Source organism: Mercenaria mercenaria, chromosome 12 (assembly GCF_021730395.1).
Source record: "Mercenaria mercenaria strain notata chromosome 12, MADL_Memer_1, whole genome shotgun sequence".
Lineage (NCBI taxonomy): Eukaryota > Metazoa > Mollusca > Bivalvia > Venerida > Veneridae > Mercenaria > Mercenaria mercenaria.
Window position 1 is genome coordinate 33457907 of NC_069372.1, and position 18359 is coordinate 33476265.

Genomic DNA, 18359 nt, shown 5'->3' on the forward strand with positions numbered 1-18359 from the left:
TACAAATTTCGCGAACAAGAATGTTTAAAAACTTCCAATCAGCGATTAAGCAGCGGATTTATACGAATTACCTCTGTACATAGCTTCTATTTAAAATTTATATCAAGTGATATTAATATTGACCATAGGCTCCGATTCTGCTTTTGGTCCATAATGCTAGAAGGTTTGTTTACTATTTATGTGCTCTGTCCAAAAATGACAGGAACTAATAAAGATTTGTAAACAGGTCGAGTGCAAATGCAGATTTTTCAAACTGTTTGCAAACACTTTAGATAAATTATATGAACACATCGACCTTGCAGTCTAGCTTGTTAGCGATAGAAAGGTCTTAAAAGTTAAACCAAGGGAAGCAGTGGTCAAGTGATTAAAGTATCGGCCACGCTAACCGGAGGTCGAGGTTTCGAACAACATTTTGGATCTCGGCAATACCTTTTCATACATCAAGCTGAAATAATTTAGTTTAATAAATAAATTATTAGTGAATTATTGCCCATTCGTATTTTTCATCACATTTATTATGTATGAATGCAATATTACATATTAAACAAAACCCTCTAAATATGTGTTTGAAAACTTTCTGACATCCCTCTGTATTATTTTAAGTCTTTGTAAATGGCAACACAACAAGTGTAAATTGTTTTACGAAAGTCCTTCAGAATTAACAGTTTTTTATAAAATGAAAAATAGTTTTGCAATAGCGTGTTTGTAAAGATATACAACTTGTTCTACGAAGTAAATACCAAAGAATGGATGGAGGGACCCAAAAAAATCTGCGAACAATTAAAACCGGACACTCTGCCCATGTTGCTATCATTTCCGGTCTTTTGGGATAATGGTGTGGAGTCCGCATACTGCCATTTTGTATAAGTATTTCACTTAAGCCTATGGTTAATTGTACTTTAACAAAAACATATAAATCATAAATCATTGAGTCAAAAGCTTGATTTATGTGAATGTTGATTTTGCCGAGTTCTTTAACAATTTTCCCGAATCAGTAAAATTTCGAGAATGAAATAGTATTGGTAAAAGACCATCATTACTAGCTTCTGATTGATTTTCGTAAATTTCCTTTGTAAGTACATACAGAACAGGCCATGACTTTTAACTGATTCAATTTCAGAAGAAAATAAGCAAGGAAAAAAGTACAACTGGAAAAGCTACATTTAAAGAACTTTACCATATTTATCAACGTGTAAGTGCGTAAAACGTAAACGTAGTGCATTAATGATGTTAAAAACGTCCAATCAGTGATTTTCCAGTAGATCTTTATTAACCCTTAGCCTGCTGCAGGCGAATTTAACAGCCTTTGCAAACAGCTTGGAACCAGATCAGACGCCGATTAAATCGGCGTCTGATCAGGTTCCAAGCTGTTTGCTACTCTGACAATATTTCTTCCAATTTTGGAGCAAATTGAACAAACTTTACAATTTTAGCAGACGACATTTCCAGCAGACGACAATTTATCTAGCATGCTAAAGGTTAATAACCTCTGTACATAGCTTCAATTTTTAAACTTTAAACAAGTGATATTTACATTGATCATCGGCTCTTCTATATAACGTTTATTGTCCATAATAATAAACAGTTTGTTTGTTGATGGCGATGCTTGTTGGTATAAATATTTTGTGCCAAAATAATTTTAGAAACTAGGTTAAAATTAAAAACAGTTCGAGTGAAATCTCCTCATACGACGGCAAAAAAAATATTTATAAAAATCTTATCAAAATTAGTTACAACGACGATGTATCAAAAGATATTAAAGGTAGGAAGTCGTCCTAGAACTACCTGTCTTCTATCAGTTTTTCCATTACCTGATATTAGAAAAGAAAACAATTATCGAGAAACGGATGAAATACACGATTAGGAATTTCAATTACAGACATGTGTTCTGGACTCGGTTAATGACGGAACTTGAAATTCTTTGTATATATGCTATTATTGATTAAGTGTTGCTACTTCAGTGTAATAAAGTCAACACATCAAAGTTATATAACACGATAAAACGAGTATGCAGGTGCAGATTTATTGAGTTGTTTGCAAATACTTACAAAATATAATTATTATAAGAACGAATCGGCCTCACAATCTAGCATGTAGTCTGTTATCGACAAAACACCTTAAGGTAAACATAAACCAAGGTGAGCAAAAGTCTCAGCCACTAAAATCGGAGGTTGTGGGTTCAAGCCCAACTCGGGTCTCGACCATGCCTTCTCATACGACACTTGTACTGCATTGTCTAGGAAGCGGACTCAATATAGAATCAAATATGCTTTCGTGATCGGGCTAAAGTAAATTAGGAATAAATTATTACTGTTATATTTGCTTGTGCCCATCAAGTATTCGTATTTTTTTTATCATATCTGTTACGCACAAGTAATGTTATGCATCTGAGGATGTGTGCTAGAGACATTTATGACATTCCCCTCTATCATTTAAAGAGTTTGCAAATGGAAACGCAACAAATGTTAATTCTTTTCATATGAATGTTTTTCAGATATAACTGTTTGTTTTATTAAATAAAAAGTTAAATCGTGTCAGCGAGATGATTGAGATATAAAAGGAAATACTAGGATATGGGTACAGGGATACAATAAAATCATATATGTGGGCGAATAAACTCGGACACCTTTTCACCTTTAATATGATATTGCTATTATTTCTGTTCTTTTGTATAATGTGGAGTCCATCCGCAAGCTATTCGCTTAAGTCTTTGTTACTCGTATCATAACGAACGTTAAATTATGGAATCTTAGAACCAAACTTCTAGAATTTAATTTGATTTATATGAAATATCATTATGCCAAGTTTCAGAATACGCTTCCTGAATTAAAACTCAGTGAATCATCTGAATGAAAATGGTACTTGTAAGAGCCCATCATTATTAGTTTATGATACGATTTTTTTTCGATTTCCTTTGCAAGTAGACACAATAACAGGATATGACTTTTAATTTATTTTTGAGAGAACAAAAGTCCAAAAGAAAAACAACATTTTGGATCTCGACAATATCTTTTCATACATCAAGCTGAAATAATTTAGTTTAATAGATAAATTATTAGTGAATTATTGCCCATCAAGTATTCGTATTTTTCATCATATTTATTATGTATGAATGCAATATTACATAAACAAAACCCTCTGAATATGTGTTTGAAAACTTTCTGACATCCCTCTGTATTATTTTAAGTCTTTGTAAATGGCAACACAACAAGTGTAAATTGTTTTACGAAAGTCCTTCAGAATTAACAGGTTTTTTTTATAAAATGAAAAATAGTATTGCAATAGCGTGTTTGTAAAGATATACAACTTGTTCTACGAAGTAAATACCAAAGAATGGATGGAGGGACCCAAAAAAATCTGCGAACAATTAAAACCGGACACTCTGCCCATGTTGCTATCATTTCCGGTCTTTTGGGATAATAGTGTGGAGTCCGCATACTGCCATTTTGTATAAGTATTTCACTTAAGCCTATGGTTAATTTTACTTTAACAAAAACATATAAATCATAGAAACGAATTTCTTGAGTCAAAAGCTTGATTTATGTGAATGTTAATTTTGCCGAGTTCTTTAACAATTTTCCCGAATCAGTAAAATTTCGAGAATGAAATAGTATTGGTAAAAGACCATCATTACTAGCTTCTGATTGATTTTCGTAAATTTCCTTTGTAAGTACATACAGAACAGGCCATGACTTTTAACTGATTCAATTTCAGAAGAAAATAAGCAAGGAAAAAGTACAACTGGAAAAGCTACATTTAAAGAACTTTACCATATTTATCAACGTGTAAGTGCGTAAAACGTAAACCTAGTGCATTAATGATGTTATAAACGTCCAATCAGTGATTTTACAGTAGATCTTTATTAATAACCTCTGTACATAGCTTCAATTTCTAAACTTTAAACAAGTGATATTTACATTGATCATCGGCTCTTCTATATAACGTTTATTGTCCATAATAATAAACAGTTTGTTTGTTGATGGCGATGCTTGTTGGTATAAATATTTTGTGCCAAAATAATTTTAGAAACTAGGTTAAAATTAAAAACAGTTCGAGTGAAATCTCCTCATACGACGGCAAAAAAAATATTTATAAAAAATCTTATCAAAATCAGTTACAACGACGATGTATTAAAAAATATTAAAGGTAGGAAGTCCTAGAACTACCTGTCTTCTATCAGTTTTTCCATTACCTGATATTAGAAAAGAAAACAATTATCGAGAAACGGATGAAATACACGATTAGGAATTTCAATTACAGACATGTGTTCTGGACTCGGTTAATGACGGAACTTGAAATTCTTTGTATATATGCTATTATTGATTAAGCGTTGCTACTTCAGTGTAATAAAGTCAACACATCAAAGTTATATAACACGATAAAACGAGTATGCAGGTGCAGATTTATTGAGTTGTTTGCAAATACTTACAAAATATAATTATTATAAGAACGAATCGGCCTCACAATCTAGCATGTAGTCTGTTATCGACAAAACACCTTAAGGTAAACATAAACCAAGGTGAGCAAAAGTCTCAGCCACTAAAATCGGAGGTTGTGGGTTCAAGCCCAACTCGGGTCTCGACCATGCCTTCTCATACGACACTTGTACTGCATTGTCTAGGAAGCGGACTCAATATAGAATCAAATAAGCTTTCGTGATCGGGCTAAAGTAAATTAGTTTGAATAAATTATTACTGTTATATTTACTTGTGCCCATCAAGTATTCGTATTTTTTTATCATATCTGTTACGCACAAGTAATGTTATGCATCTGAGAATGTATGCTAGAGACATTTATGACATTCCCCTCTTTCATTTAAAGAGTTGGCACATGGAAACGCAACAAATGTTAATTCTTTTCATATGAATGTTTTTCAGATATAACTGTTTGTTTTATTAAATAGACAGTTAAATCGTGTCAGCGAGATGATTGAGATATAAAAGGAAATACTAGGATATGGGTACAGGGATACAATAAAATCATATATGTGGGCGAATAAACTCGGACACCTTTTCACCATTATTATGATATTGCTATTATTTCTGTTCTTTTGTATAATGTGGAGTCCATCCGCAAGCTATTCGCTTAAGTCTTTGTTACTCGTATCATAACGAACGTTAAATTATGGAATCTTAGAAACAAACTTCTAGAAATTAATTTGATTTATATGAAATATCATTATGCCAAGTTTCAGAATACGCTTCCTGAATTAAAACTCAGTGAATCATCTGAATGAAAATGGTACTTGTAAGAGCCCATCATTATTAGTTTCTGATACGATTTTTTTTTTCGATTTCCTTTGCAAGTAGACACAATAACAGGATATGACTTTTAATTTATTTTTGAGAGAACAAAAGTCCAACAGAAAAAGATACGTTCAAATAATGTTTCTACATTTATCAACAACAAACTGAAATAATGTTTTAACAGTTCCAAGTAGACAAGTTTTTTGAACTTACGAAATAAATCTAAGTATATAAAAACATTCCATAGTTCTGCAACATTTGTCACATTAATTCGTAAAATATGTAACCGAATTTAAAACTAGTTTTATTCGGACATAGGTCTATACAAGTCTATACAAATATTTATTTCAGATGGTGGCACTGAAATTCAAAAGTTCATACCAGAGTGTTTGTAAAAAATAAATCAATGTTGCTTATTCACAACACGTTTAGGCAATAAAGAACAATACTCGCTAGATCTGTCATAGGTACATGTAAGATACGTTACATAAACTGTCGAAATATCATATAAGGTACAAACAGTAGTCAGCTTTCAACAATCAAAAATCATTAACGATATTTGGCATTTTGTGTTCAAACTTTTATAATAATTTGCGTTAAGGTAATCATTTTGAATAAACATACTGATAAAGCGAGGTAATCCAAAACTTTTCAAGGACAGACATAGTTATAATATCTTAATTAGCATTATTTTGATATAATTTATGTATTAAAATCTTATTTCAAATATATGAGCATATTTAATTAAGCTCAATCCTAAATATGTATTTGAAAATATATGTCAACGTTGTGAATGGTCCAAATCAGTGTCGGGTGAATGACTTACGTGACTCGGATGGGGAAAACGACAGTTATTTAATAGTCAGTTATTTTAATAATATTCTCATTTAGTGATTTATCGTTGAATAAAATTGTTGTTTGGAGTTCAGATGTAAATGAGTTGAAGTGATATAACAATACGCATCTGAAAGACAAAGAATGATTTTAGTCAAGAGCAAATCACTGTTTGAGATATGTTGTATATCATTTCTATTGTAATACGTTATTAAGGGTCTTTATCTATATATATGAAGGTATTTACCAAATATTTGCTAGTTTTGTGAGGTTTTCTTTTCCAGCGCGCCGCCGTAACGTTTCACTCTATGACATAATAACTGTGACGTACAAACTCTGTGTGTGTTTGTCGCAAAATAGCACACAGTTTCAGTCTTCTTTGTTTAAAAGTGAAATAAAACGGACGGTGTGGGAGAAATTTATAAAACAAATCGACCCGAAAGGTAGAAATTACATCAAATATTCAGCTAGGTCATAAGTTATCATCTATCTGTCAAATTTTGTCGTTGATTTTCACGACCTGTCAAAATAATTTTCATCTATCATTTTCCACATGCATCTTGGAAGGATATTTTGTTTACAAAATTACAAGAAAATCCAAAAATGTTAGTTGCGCTTGAAGTTGTCTTTATAAGCTCAAATTTCTGTTCTTCAAGTTTATTGTTGGTAATCTTATTGAATATGAACGGTTCCTACAAAGAAAAACAGACCGAATCAGTACGTTATTCTTTCCGGAATCAACAGAATTCTATTCATCGGAAATTCAAACTGTGGCACCAGCTTCCTTTTTTATATCAATCACACTGCAGTGCACTATCAGTGGAACTATTCTGCTGTACTTTTTACCTTACATAGCAAGGGAGCCAGTGGCGCAGTGGTTATCAGGTTGGACTTACAACGTCAGCGGTCCGGGTTCGATTCCCGGTCGCGGCTGATATCCCGACTAGTGTTCAGTGCTGGGTGATATACTTAAATTTTTACTGTTTCCAGCAGTGTCAGACTAGACTGGATGATGATTGTTCCATCCATTCCAGGTGGAGATTTTCTTGGTCTACCCGTTAAATAAGAAACTTTACTTTATTTTACTTTACATTATCTTAAGTAAAGTAAATTACGTAAATTTTCGTTCTGACGGTAGGTACTCCGATCACACTAAAGTATTTTATCTTATGTATGTGGTACATCCCAATCTTAATGAACATAATACTTTATCTTATGGGTGGAATTATTTTGCCACAGTTCTTAAAATAAATCTGTTTTGTTGACACTCTGATAACGTTACTGATAGCTGATTAAAGATCCCACTCATATTGGTCTGTACTTAGTCTTTTAAATGTAGTTTCATTATGAAAATAACTAATCTGCCCTGCAAAAAACTAGAAAATCGTAGTTAATTCTCTCATTACAGAGTGCAACAACGATTTTCTGCCGGCACAACACCCCCTTATAATATAATCATTCGATTACAGGTATTGGGAATAATACTGATGTAGGAACCCATTAGTAAAACGGGGATTTATTAATTCATATTTTATTCGAATACAGGCATCGGAAATAATACATATGTTGGAATCCATCAACAAAATTGGAATTTATTAATTCAGATTTTATCTTAAACACTTACATGGAGCAAAAGTATCAGTATACTTGTTTATCATAATAATGTCAGAGGCGATCTTTCCGTTATAAAGAACGTGCACACATGTATGAAATAGTTACCATTCATATTTTACATTTTTGAAAAGAAGTTCTTACCTCAAAGCCAGTTTTAATTATTCCATGTACAAACACAACTATAGTTCTTTATTTCCTGTTAAAATACACGTTTAAAATACACGATATCTATTTATAAACACGAATGGTTCCAATGCTCTTATCATCAATACTGGGTTATGCTAGTTTCCTGTTATCGCATCTTTTTTTTTTCTCTGCTAGAGAAAGACGTGTTCTATGAGATTTCCGATACATAATACTGTAAAATTATTAGCAAGACTACGTTAAATACATTCGGCCAAAGAATTTATGAATATGATGGTTACATTTACATACACTTAATTAGTTTGTATTGTTTCAGCCCAGTTGGTTTTTCCAAACGTTCATCGCTACATTTCTTCCCCTTATCTTGCAGAAGACACTTAATCACAATGTCTTTTTTCCAGTACCAACACCACCAGCCTCTGTTTCGTGTTTACAATTTTCGCAGATATCCATTAGATAATAATAATTTTATTTTCCTTTACGCAAAATCATAAAGAATCATGTTTCACTTTTCTTTTTTGTTTATTATTAAAATTATTCTAGACGAAATCTCAAGCCGCGACCATATTAAGAAGATTCTTCTCAGATTCTCTTCACAAAAATGACTGGTTTACACATTCGAGTGAAAGGCAGTGGACCGGGACCGATGATCAGATTCTAAGAAACAAAATAGATTTCTCTAAAGAAATACTTTAAGTACAAAATAATAATTTGTAACGATTAGTTAAAAAAATATGAACAGGGTGTGGTTCACGGGAAACAAAAAAGCAGTTTAATTAATGAAACAAATGAAATTTAAATTAAAAGTTGGGGTGAGTTACCATTGTCAGACGAAATATCAAAAGCAGAAAGCTGTTCCTTCTAATGCATATACCTTCAATCTCCAATATTGGGTTAAGGGTGAAGTCAAAAAAAAAAATAAAATAAAATGAAAAAATAAAATAAAATAAAATAAATAAATAAATAAATAAATAAATAAATTGACTTTAAAAATCAGTTACACGAATGGAAACATCTCGAGCGGAACAAACCTTTGTCACTGTATATTCAAATGATATTTCGAGTTAACACGTTGTCTCTTTATCTAGGATTCCTATACATTAAATCTTCACATTGTTCAGCTAATGCAGAACGAAAATTAACTTCTAAGGTGTATTGATTTACAAACCACACTTAAAAGCCTTTTCACGATTTTAAATATGTTTGTGACAAAACCATTGTAAGAAGGATTGTCTGCTAGGATTTGTAAACAGTTTAAGCTCAATAATAAAACTTTGAAAAGTATGCGGGAACTGACAAACACAGAGAACGTATTACTTTATATCTTATGAGAAAAATCTGAAAAATTCGAAAAAATTCTAGAAAAGTTGAAATGCATTAGATCTCAATAACAGGGATGCCGAATGATTATGAAACTTCATAAATCCCTATTAAAGTTTTCTGTGCAGTTAAAATATTTGTATTCTGTTTAATATGATAAAGAAAATACATCATATCTGGCTAGGAGTGAGTGAGTGAGTGAGTTAGTTGGGTTTACGGCGAATCGACACAAAATGGTCATATATCGCAGAGATCTGGCTACGAACTAAAGCCTTTGTCATATTGACAATCACTGTAAAATACAGGCGAAGTAAGGTAAAATGTTCCCAACAATATCGTACAAAATTCGACTTAAAATTTAATTACATTTACCACATGTGCGCAAAAATAGTAATAGTGAGAAGAAACTATTTCAGGGCCATTTCAACTCTCCATTTTGCATTATCTATTTATAATTAAATAGTTTGAAAATAATCTTTTCATAGCCACATGTACATTTTTGTTGATCAACAGTAGTGACTGAGTTCTTAATTTTGAAACTAGTTAAACTTTGTCTATTCCTGAACTTGTGAATGCCTGTATGAAACCATGAGAGCATTATTTTCTGTTCTGTAGAAACGGGAAGTGGTACTCCAAAGCTATAATTCCTTATCTCGCATATGAGTTTAAACAGACAGTGGTTCGTACGAGACCTCCAGTTTCGGTTTTAAGTTTGATGTCTTCTGCTCAACAAAACGTTACCTTCTATGATATTTTCAAAATATGTACGTATATAATTAACTGGCATTTATTCCAGTTTGCAGTATTCTCGGTCGACTCAGCTTATTGTACCAAAGCAGCATAGATGTTATAGATTTGATGCCCTTCACTTGCGCAAAAAATAAAAAAAATGATATGGCGCTTTCAGTAAGTTCAGAGAAAAGACACAAGTAGTTTTGCACTTACTGCACATACATATACAACAATTGACATTTCAATTACTGCTTTTCCGATGCTACGTTCGATTTCAATATATATAACTAGTTAAAAAAAGGGCAAGTCCGTTGCTACTTTTAATGAGGTAGCACCTGAATCTTGCTTCAATATGCAGTGAATGGTGGACATGCCAACGTATCTTGTTCAAAAGGTTTCAAATTGGTGCTTGTTTGCATGTTCCTGTACAGGTATAAATCGACATCTAAGCCAGATAAGAGGCCCAAATGGGATAAGTTCTCACCTGATGAGGACCAAGGTTAGAGAAGATCCATAAAGTTGTCATGACAGAACATTGTTTTAAGACATTTAGCATTGGTGGTCTCATCCGGAATTAAGCAAAATCATTTCAATAAAATTGTAAAAGGGTCCAATCAGGGATGTATCGAAATAAGTTTTGCAAAGATCTTTCAAGCGGTTCACAGTTGTTTACAATTTCTTTTTATATATTAAGGTCCTGTGACTCCTTTAGGGGGCCAAGCGGAACCATTTAAACAATTTTGAGAGATGACTACATAAAAAATTTGATGAGCATTATTCAAGCAGTTCTTAATAAGGAGTTTAAACTTTTTTCCTCTGTTTTTTTTTTTTGCTTGTTCAAGAAAAGAAACTGTTTAAAGGTTTATCTTGGTCCGATTATTACAGACCAAGTTCAGTGTAATTCTAACCAGCAGTTCAAGAAAAGAAGATATATAAGGAAAACTACATTCGCTTGATCATCCGCCTGTACTCTAGCTCGCCAAAAGTTCAGATGACCTAAAACACATTCCTAGTTTTGTTTACTTTAAATATCAGGTAAAAGTGTAGACTTTATAGAAATTGACACCATAATAATTGGTGGCCTGATTGTTAGAGAAACGGGGTGGTATATACACATTTTTTTTAATTTAACGTCGCACCGACACATGACAGGTCATATGGCGACTTTCTAGCTTTAATGGAGGTGCCCCTCCGTGCATTATTTCATCCCGAGCGGGTACCTGGGTAGAACCACCGACCTTCCGTAAGCCAATTGGATGGCTTCCTCACATGAATTCAACGCCCCGAGTGAGGCTGGTATATACACAGATGATAATTATATGATAGTCTGCTATGTATATTATTCAAGTTAAAATGTACTACATTTCGTTTTATTTATCCTAGATAAGCAAGAAGTAAATAATTAGATAATTTTCAATTTTAAAGCTTTAAAGTAGTCAGTATAAAATACAGGAACCGAAAAAACACAAATAAAGCAGGGCGGCCAGTAAATGTAACAGCAAAATATCAGAATTGTATATGCATATACAAATGCTTCAGTTACCGGTCTTTTCTATGTTTAATTAATCTAGTTTTGCATGGTGGAATTATACAGGCAGTCCCTTTTATAACACTTTATTGTATTCCGTTGACGTTAATGGACACACGTTCCTACTTCAATACGATGAAATTTGTCTAGTTTGTATGCATAAATCATTTTTATGGAAGCTTTATGTCTATATTATACTTAAATCAGTTCTTATGTGGTGGCTACATTATGTATTCAAATATCACGGAATTGGTCTGTAAAAATGTTCGTAAACCTGTATTTTTAGTGACTTATTTTTACCCTTTCTTACCACAAAAAGGTGTCATTGAACACTCCTAAAATGCGACTTATGTACCTAGAGAGACGGGAAAGAGGAAGTGCACTCTACCAAGTCCAATATGTATGTTTACTTCTGTTGCGCCGCGTCCTCTTCATAAAGAACTCTTTCACTGATACTGAAGGAAAGTGCATGCGAATTTTCTGAAATACTGATATCTTAATTTGAATGACAGAGCGTTTCGTAACAGATTTACAAAGGAAACGGGGGAAAAAAACGCTCTCTGTTCAATGCTAATGAACCATACTAATAGAACTAATTTAACATGGGTTACGTTCATTTATTATTGGCGCCTAATGCATCTTAAACATTTGTATATCTATACCCTAACCAAAGTCTTATTTCAGTTAAAAGCAACAACAAACTAAGAATATGAAATATTTTTGTCTTTAAAAAACTTTTATCTCACATGGTTATTTTATCTATCATTCATTTTCTGGTTTAACTTATCAAAAAATCAATGAACAAACATATTGAGCAAACTTAACATAACTGACCAAAAAGAGAACAAGTGCTCAGGAAATTATACAGAATGCTCAGATAAAACAAATTATACTTAGAGGCTACAGATATTTATCAATCTTGGAAACAATGTAATCTCAAGATTACTAAATTGCAAAAGAGGTAATGAATCAGACACGGTTGCCACATTTTACATAATATTACATCGTAGGCAACATCAACAAACAGCTTTCCCAGTATCTATTGAGAAAAGAAAAATAATTTAGAAGTAATCAAAACTTTTCTCCTGGTGCTTGTTAGTTTTATGATTGGGTAATGTTTTTGAACAGGCGATATTGCTTATTAAGATAAAGGTGTTAATCTCACGTTTTTCATAGAATCTATTCAGTGTGAAAGAACAACCTTCGTTTTAAAAAAAAATCCTCTCTTTAACATTCTTCTAACAGGTATGCCAGTCACAATAACCCTAGCTGATTATCTTGTCTGCTTCTTTATGTATCAATCTTAGAACTGTTTATATTATAGAATTAAGTGATAGACAGTTGAATGAGAATGCAAAGAGAAGTTGCTAAAAATTAGAATTTTTTTTTAAAGAGGCTGAAGTGTTACATACTGTCTGTCAAATATCCAGTTAACATAGTTTTGACGATGTATTCTGAAGTATCTGATATATTTCCAAGTTTGTTAAAAAATTGTCGAGAAACCGGAAACTGCCCAATAAAATAAATAATAATTTATTAATTGATAATCTGTCATAAATATAGTTCAGTATTAACAAATTGTTCGCGATTCTACTTTAGCGTAATAAACTAAATACTCTAAGATATATAACACGATTAAACAAGACATCAACGCAGTTTTATTACTTGTAACTAAACAGAATTCTATTAACGCCTTCTCTATCGAACTTTCATGGTGTGATGTAGACTTACACAGTCTGTTGAGATTAAACATTTCCCATTTTATTTAGTTTTAAAAAAAATATATATCAACTTTTCTGTGGCTCCCTTATTCTGTGGCTTATCTCTAGAGACAGAGGCTAGAGATATTGTAAATTTTATCAGAAAGTGGTATCAGAGATGATTTTATGGCCAAGTGCTTTACATTTAATGACTCTAACGACTGATGCCAGTCTAGGTGTGATGCTAATATAACGATTTAAAAGCGGCTTTCAGTGATTACGAGATACGTAATAACCATGTAATGGTTTGCCATCACATTTCACAAGTATCAGAAAAGTATGTATGTTTCTGACATTCTCCTCAACGTTTTCCCAAGTGGAAGCATAAGATACCAGTCTAATGATATTATTTGTTAACAACTGACTTAAAGGTGAAACTGAAATTCACGTTTCATAGCTGGTTGTTGGTATATAAAGTTAATTAACATCGATCTCAACCAAGCATCTTAAAACAGCGAGCAATCTACTTTCTTTTACTATATAAATACGTTAATTTGACCAACGTCTACTATACTATAAACGACGTCGACGTACAAGCCTTATTTGACTAGTGTATTATCATTTTTATTTAATGGCTATATTACATGCCTGCGACATCAAACATGTGATAAGTATGGATATGTTCATCAAGAAAATATACAAAAATAAACATGTACGTAGACAAATGTAAACGTACAGGAAACAAGCAAAACAAAATCTTAGAAAAGAAACAAAGTGTGGCTCAACATTGCAACGGTCTCCGGCATAAACATCACTGGCGAGTTTTGAATAGATACTAGAGGATGAATAGAGGCATGTAAAAAAGAATGTTTTGATGAAAGATTGAAACTTGTTAATTGTTGGTATTATATCTTGGTCCTTGTGATCATATATCTATTTGATATTATTTGTTAATAGAGTTCAGCTTACGCCGGTTCTACCGGAGATGAGAGACGTTTTTATATTTCATGAGCTCATATGTGCAGCAGAATTAACAAATTGGGTCTATTATAGTCGCTTTTAAAAGTCTTTGTTACTCGTACTGTAACAAACGCCTAATTATGAAATCTTAGAAATAAACTTTTAGAATTTAGTTTGGTTTAATTTGAATGATCATAAGGCCAAGTTTCAGAACACGTTTCCTGAATTAAAACTTTGTGAATTATCTGAATGAAAATGGTACTGGTGATAGAACCTCATTATTAATTTTTGATATGAGCCGCGCCATGAGAAAACCAACATAGTGGCTTTGTGACCAGCATCCGCGCAGTCTGGTCAGGATCCATGCTGTTCACTAACGGTTTCTCTAATTGCAGTAGGCTTAAAAAGCGAACAGCATGGATCCTGACCAGACTGCGCGGATGCGCAGGCAGTTCTGAATCCGTGCAGGTCGCAAACCCACTATGTTAGTTTTCTCATGGCACGGCTCATTTGTTTGGTTTACCCCGTTGTATTATATTCCAATGAAAATATTAGTTCCGCGTCAGGATCTATGCTGTTCGCTTTCAAAGCCTATTGCAATTAGAGAAAGTGTTAGCGAACAGCATGGATCCTGACCAGACTGCGCGGATGCGCAGGCTGGTCTGGATCAATGCTGGTCGCAAAGCCACTATGTTGGTTTTCCCATGGCGCGGCTCATATGATTTCCTTCGATTTACTTTGCAAGTAGACACATGAACAGCATATGGCTTTGGATTTAATTTTGAGAGCAAAAACAAAAAGTTCAACAGAAAAAGCTGCGCTCAAATAAAGTTTCTACATTAAATTTTATCAACAACAAACTGAAATAATGTTTAACAGCCCCAAGCAGACAAGTTTTTATAACTTATGAACATAAGTCATTTGTTACATTAAGCCACATTAATTCCTAAAATGTGTAACCGAATTTAAAATTAGTTTTATCCGGACACAGGTCTATACAAGTCTATACAAATATTTATTTCAGATGGTGGCACTGAAATTCAAAAGTGCCTTCCTGAGTGTTTGTAAGATAATAAATCAATGTTGCTTATTGACAGCATGTTAAGGCAATAAATAACGATACTCTCTGTATCTGTCATACATGTAAGATACGATACATAAATTGTCGAAATATTACGTAAGGTATAAACAGTTGTCAGCTTTCAACAATCAATAATCATTAACGATATTTGGCATTTTGCCTTCAAACTTTTATAAATATACCTGCAAGATATGCAATATATCCTGTCTCCACGTGACGTCTGTTGACTAACAGAAATGCAAGAAACTTGTAGGAGGCAAGATCATTGAAAATGTTCGCTATTTTTTGTGGTTTTCTTTACCGGCGAGCCGCTGTATGTTTGACTCTATGACATAAGAACTGTCATGTACAAACTCTCTCTGTGTTTGTGTGTGTGTGTGCGTACGTGCGTGTGTGCGTGTGTGTGTGTGTGTTATAATAACACACAAATTCAGTCTTCTTTGATTAAATTTTAAAGTCGAATAAAGCGGGTCGTGTGGAAAAAATTATAAGAAAAACCAAGCAAGAAGGTAGAAACATAGCAAATATTTAGCTATGTCAGGATCCATCATCTACCTGTTAAATTTTGTCGTTGATTTTCACGACCTGTCAAAATACTTTTTAACTATCATTTCTTCACATGCATTCTTTTGTAAGTATCTTGGAAGGATCATTTGTTTTCAAAATTAAAAGAAAATCCTATAAATAGTTGCGCTTGAAATTGTCTTCATAAGCTCATTGATGAAGTCATGGTCCATGGAAGAATTTCCTTGTTTTGGTTTCTTGTTGGTATTAAAATTCTTATTGAATATGAACGGTTACTATCTATCTATCTATCTATCTATATGAGCAAAGAAAAACATTAAGTTTAATCAGTGCGTTATTATTTCTGGAATCAACAGAGTTTTATTCATAGGAAATTCAAACTGTGGCACAAACCTACTTTTTTATTTTTTTGTATCATTCGCGATGCAGTGCACCACCAATGGAACTATTATGATGTACCATATATCCGTTAATCAAATATTTTGTTTTATACACATACAGATAAAGTATAGCTGGACAATCATGTACATTATCTACAATGTCTGAAGTAAATCATATATTTAGGTACTCCATTTGCACTGAAGTATTCTATCTTACGAATATATTTTTGGTTATATGGTACACCCCAATCCCACTGTAATACTTCACCTTACGGATGGAATTATTTTGCCAAAGTTCTTACAATATGTTGACACTCTTATAACGTTATTGATAGATGATTAAAGAGATCTCATTCATACCGGTCTGTACTTATAAATGCAGTTTCGTGAAAAATGTATTCCTTTCTGAAAATACCCTGCAAAAACTGGAAGTTAAAAGCGAAAAGAAAATTATTGAAAAATCGTAGTTAACTCTCTCATTGCAGGATGCAGCAAGGATTTTCTGCCGACAAAACACCCCCTAATAATATAATCCTTAGATTACATGTATTGGAAATAATATTGATGTAGAATTGAGATTTATTAATTCATATTTTATTCGATTACAGGTATTGGAAATGATGCATATGTTGGAATCCATGAGCGAAATTGGAATTTATTAATTCATATTTTATCTTAAATACGTACTAATATGGCACGCTAATAGTCCAATAACTACGTGAACCCAGATTCACGGTCGAAAAACTAGGATTAACGATCGATAAACTAGGTTTTTCGAACATAAAACCAGGTTTTACGAACACTAACCCATATTTTCGAGCGAAAACATAAGATAACGGGTGTAAACTATAGTTTACGCTCTTGAACCCAGGTTTACGTTCGATAAACTAGGTTTCTTGATTGAACTTTGAATTTCGGTCGTTATCCTAAGTTCGCGAGCGAGAACCTATGTTTACGGGCCTAAACTAGGGTTCACGAGCGTAAACAAAAAATTACGAACGTAAACCTATGTTAACGGCCGTTACAACCGTAAGCATAGGTTCATGTACGTGAGCATATGATAACGACCGAAAATCATAGTTTTGTTCGAGAAACCTAGTTTATCGAACGCAAACCTACGTTCACGTTCTTAAACTATGGCCCGCGCTCATAAACCCAAGTTCACGCTCGAAAACATAGGTTCACGCTCGTAAACATAGGTTCACGTCGTGAACTATGGTTCACGGAAAACCAATTGTCCAATAATTACGTTCTTGGTCGAAAAACTAGGATTATCAAATACTAACCTATATTTTCGAGCGGAAACATAGGATAACAGGCTTAAACCATAGCTTTTGAAACTATGTTTACGTTCGATAAACTAGATTTCCAGACTGAACTATACATTTCGGTCGTTATACAAGCGTGAAGCTATTTTTACGGGCGTGAACCTGGGTTCACGAGTGTGAATCATAGTATACGATTGTAAACCTATGTTTACGACCGAAAATCATTTTTTTTTCGAGAAACCTAGTTTATCGAACGTAAACCTAGATTCACTCAATCGTAAACCATGGTTAACGTTCGATAAACTAGGTTTCTCGATTGAACTATGAATTTCAGTCGTTATCTTATGTTTACGAGCGTGAACCGGAGTTCAAGAGCGTGAACCTATGTTTACGACCGTAAACTTGGGTTAACGAACATGAACCTACATTTACGAGCGTTATCTATGGTTTACGACGTTATCCTATGTTTTCGCTCGTAAGAATAGGTTAACATGCTTTTAAGTTCGTAAAACCTAGTTTATCGATCGTTAATTCTAGTTTTTCGACCATGAATCTGGGTTCACGGCCACTAACCTAGGCTCACGGTCGCTAACATGGATTCATGTCCGTAAACGTATGTTCACGCTCGTACATATAGCTATGTTCTCGCCCGAAATTCATAGTTGATTTTATAATCCTAATATATCGACCGTAAACCATGGTTTACGTTTGATAAACTAGGTTTCTCGTTTGAACTACGAATTTCGGTCGCTATCCTATGTTTACGGCCGTTATTCTGTTTACGCTCGTGAACCGCGGTTCTCGTTCGTAAACCATAGTTTACGAACGTGAACCTATGTTTACGACTCTGAACTGGGTTACAACCGCGAACCTTAGTTTACGAGTGTGAACTATCATTTAAGGCGTTATCCTATGTTTTCACTCGTAAATATTGGATAGTATTGTAATGGAATTCTCCCTTACCAAAATGAACGTCATGAAATTATGTGACAAATAAACATTTAGCATACAAGTAACTGCTGAACTA

At 33.3% G+C, this 18359-nt stretch overlaps 1 protein-coding gene across 3 annotated transcripts in view; it reads right to left on the bottom strand.

Annotated features, from left to right (window-relative positions):
• The window catches only part of LOC123535304 (protein unc-93 homolog A-like), a 135710-nt gene that overhangs the window by 87094 nt on the left and 30257 nt on the right, over positions 1-18359 (bottom strand). Inside the window, exon 1 of one of the 3 annotated variants that reach the window (XM_045317909.2) lies at positions 7836-7956. The exons of the other annotated variants lie outside the window; for them this stretch is intronic. The gene's annotated coding sequence lies outside the window, so the exon portion shown is untranslated. Of the gene's footprint in view, positions 1-7835; positions 7957-18359 lie in introns of those variants that run through there. 3 annotated transcript variants of the gene reach the window in all.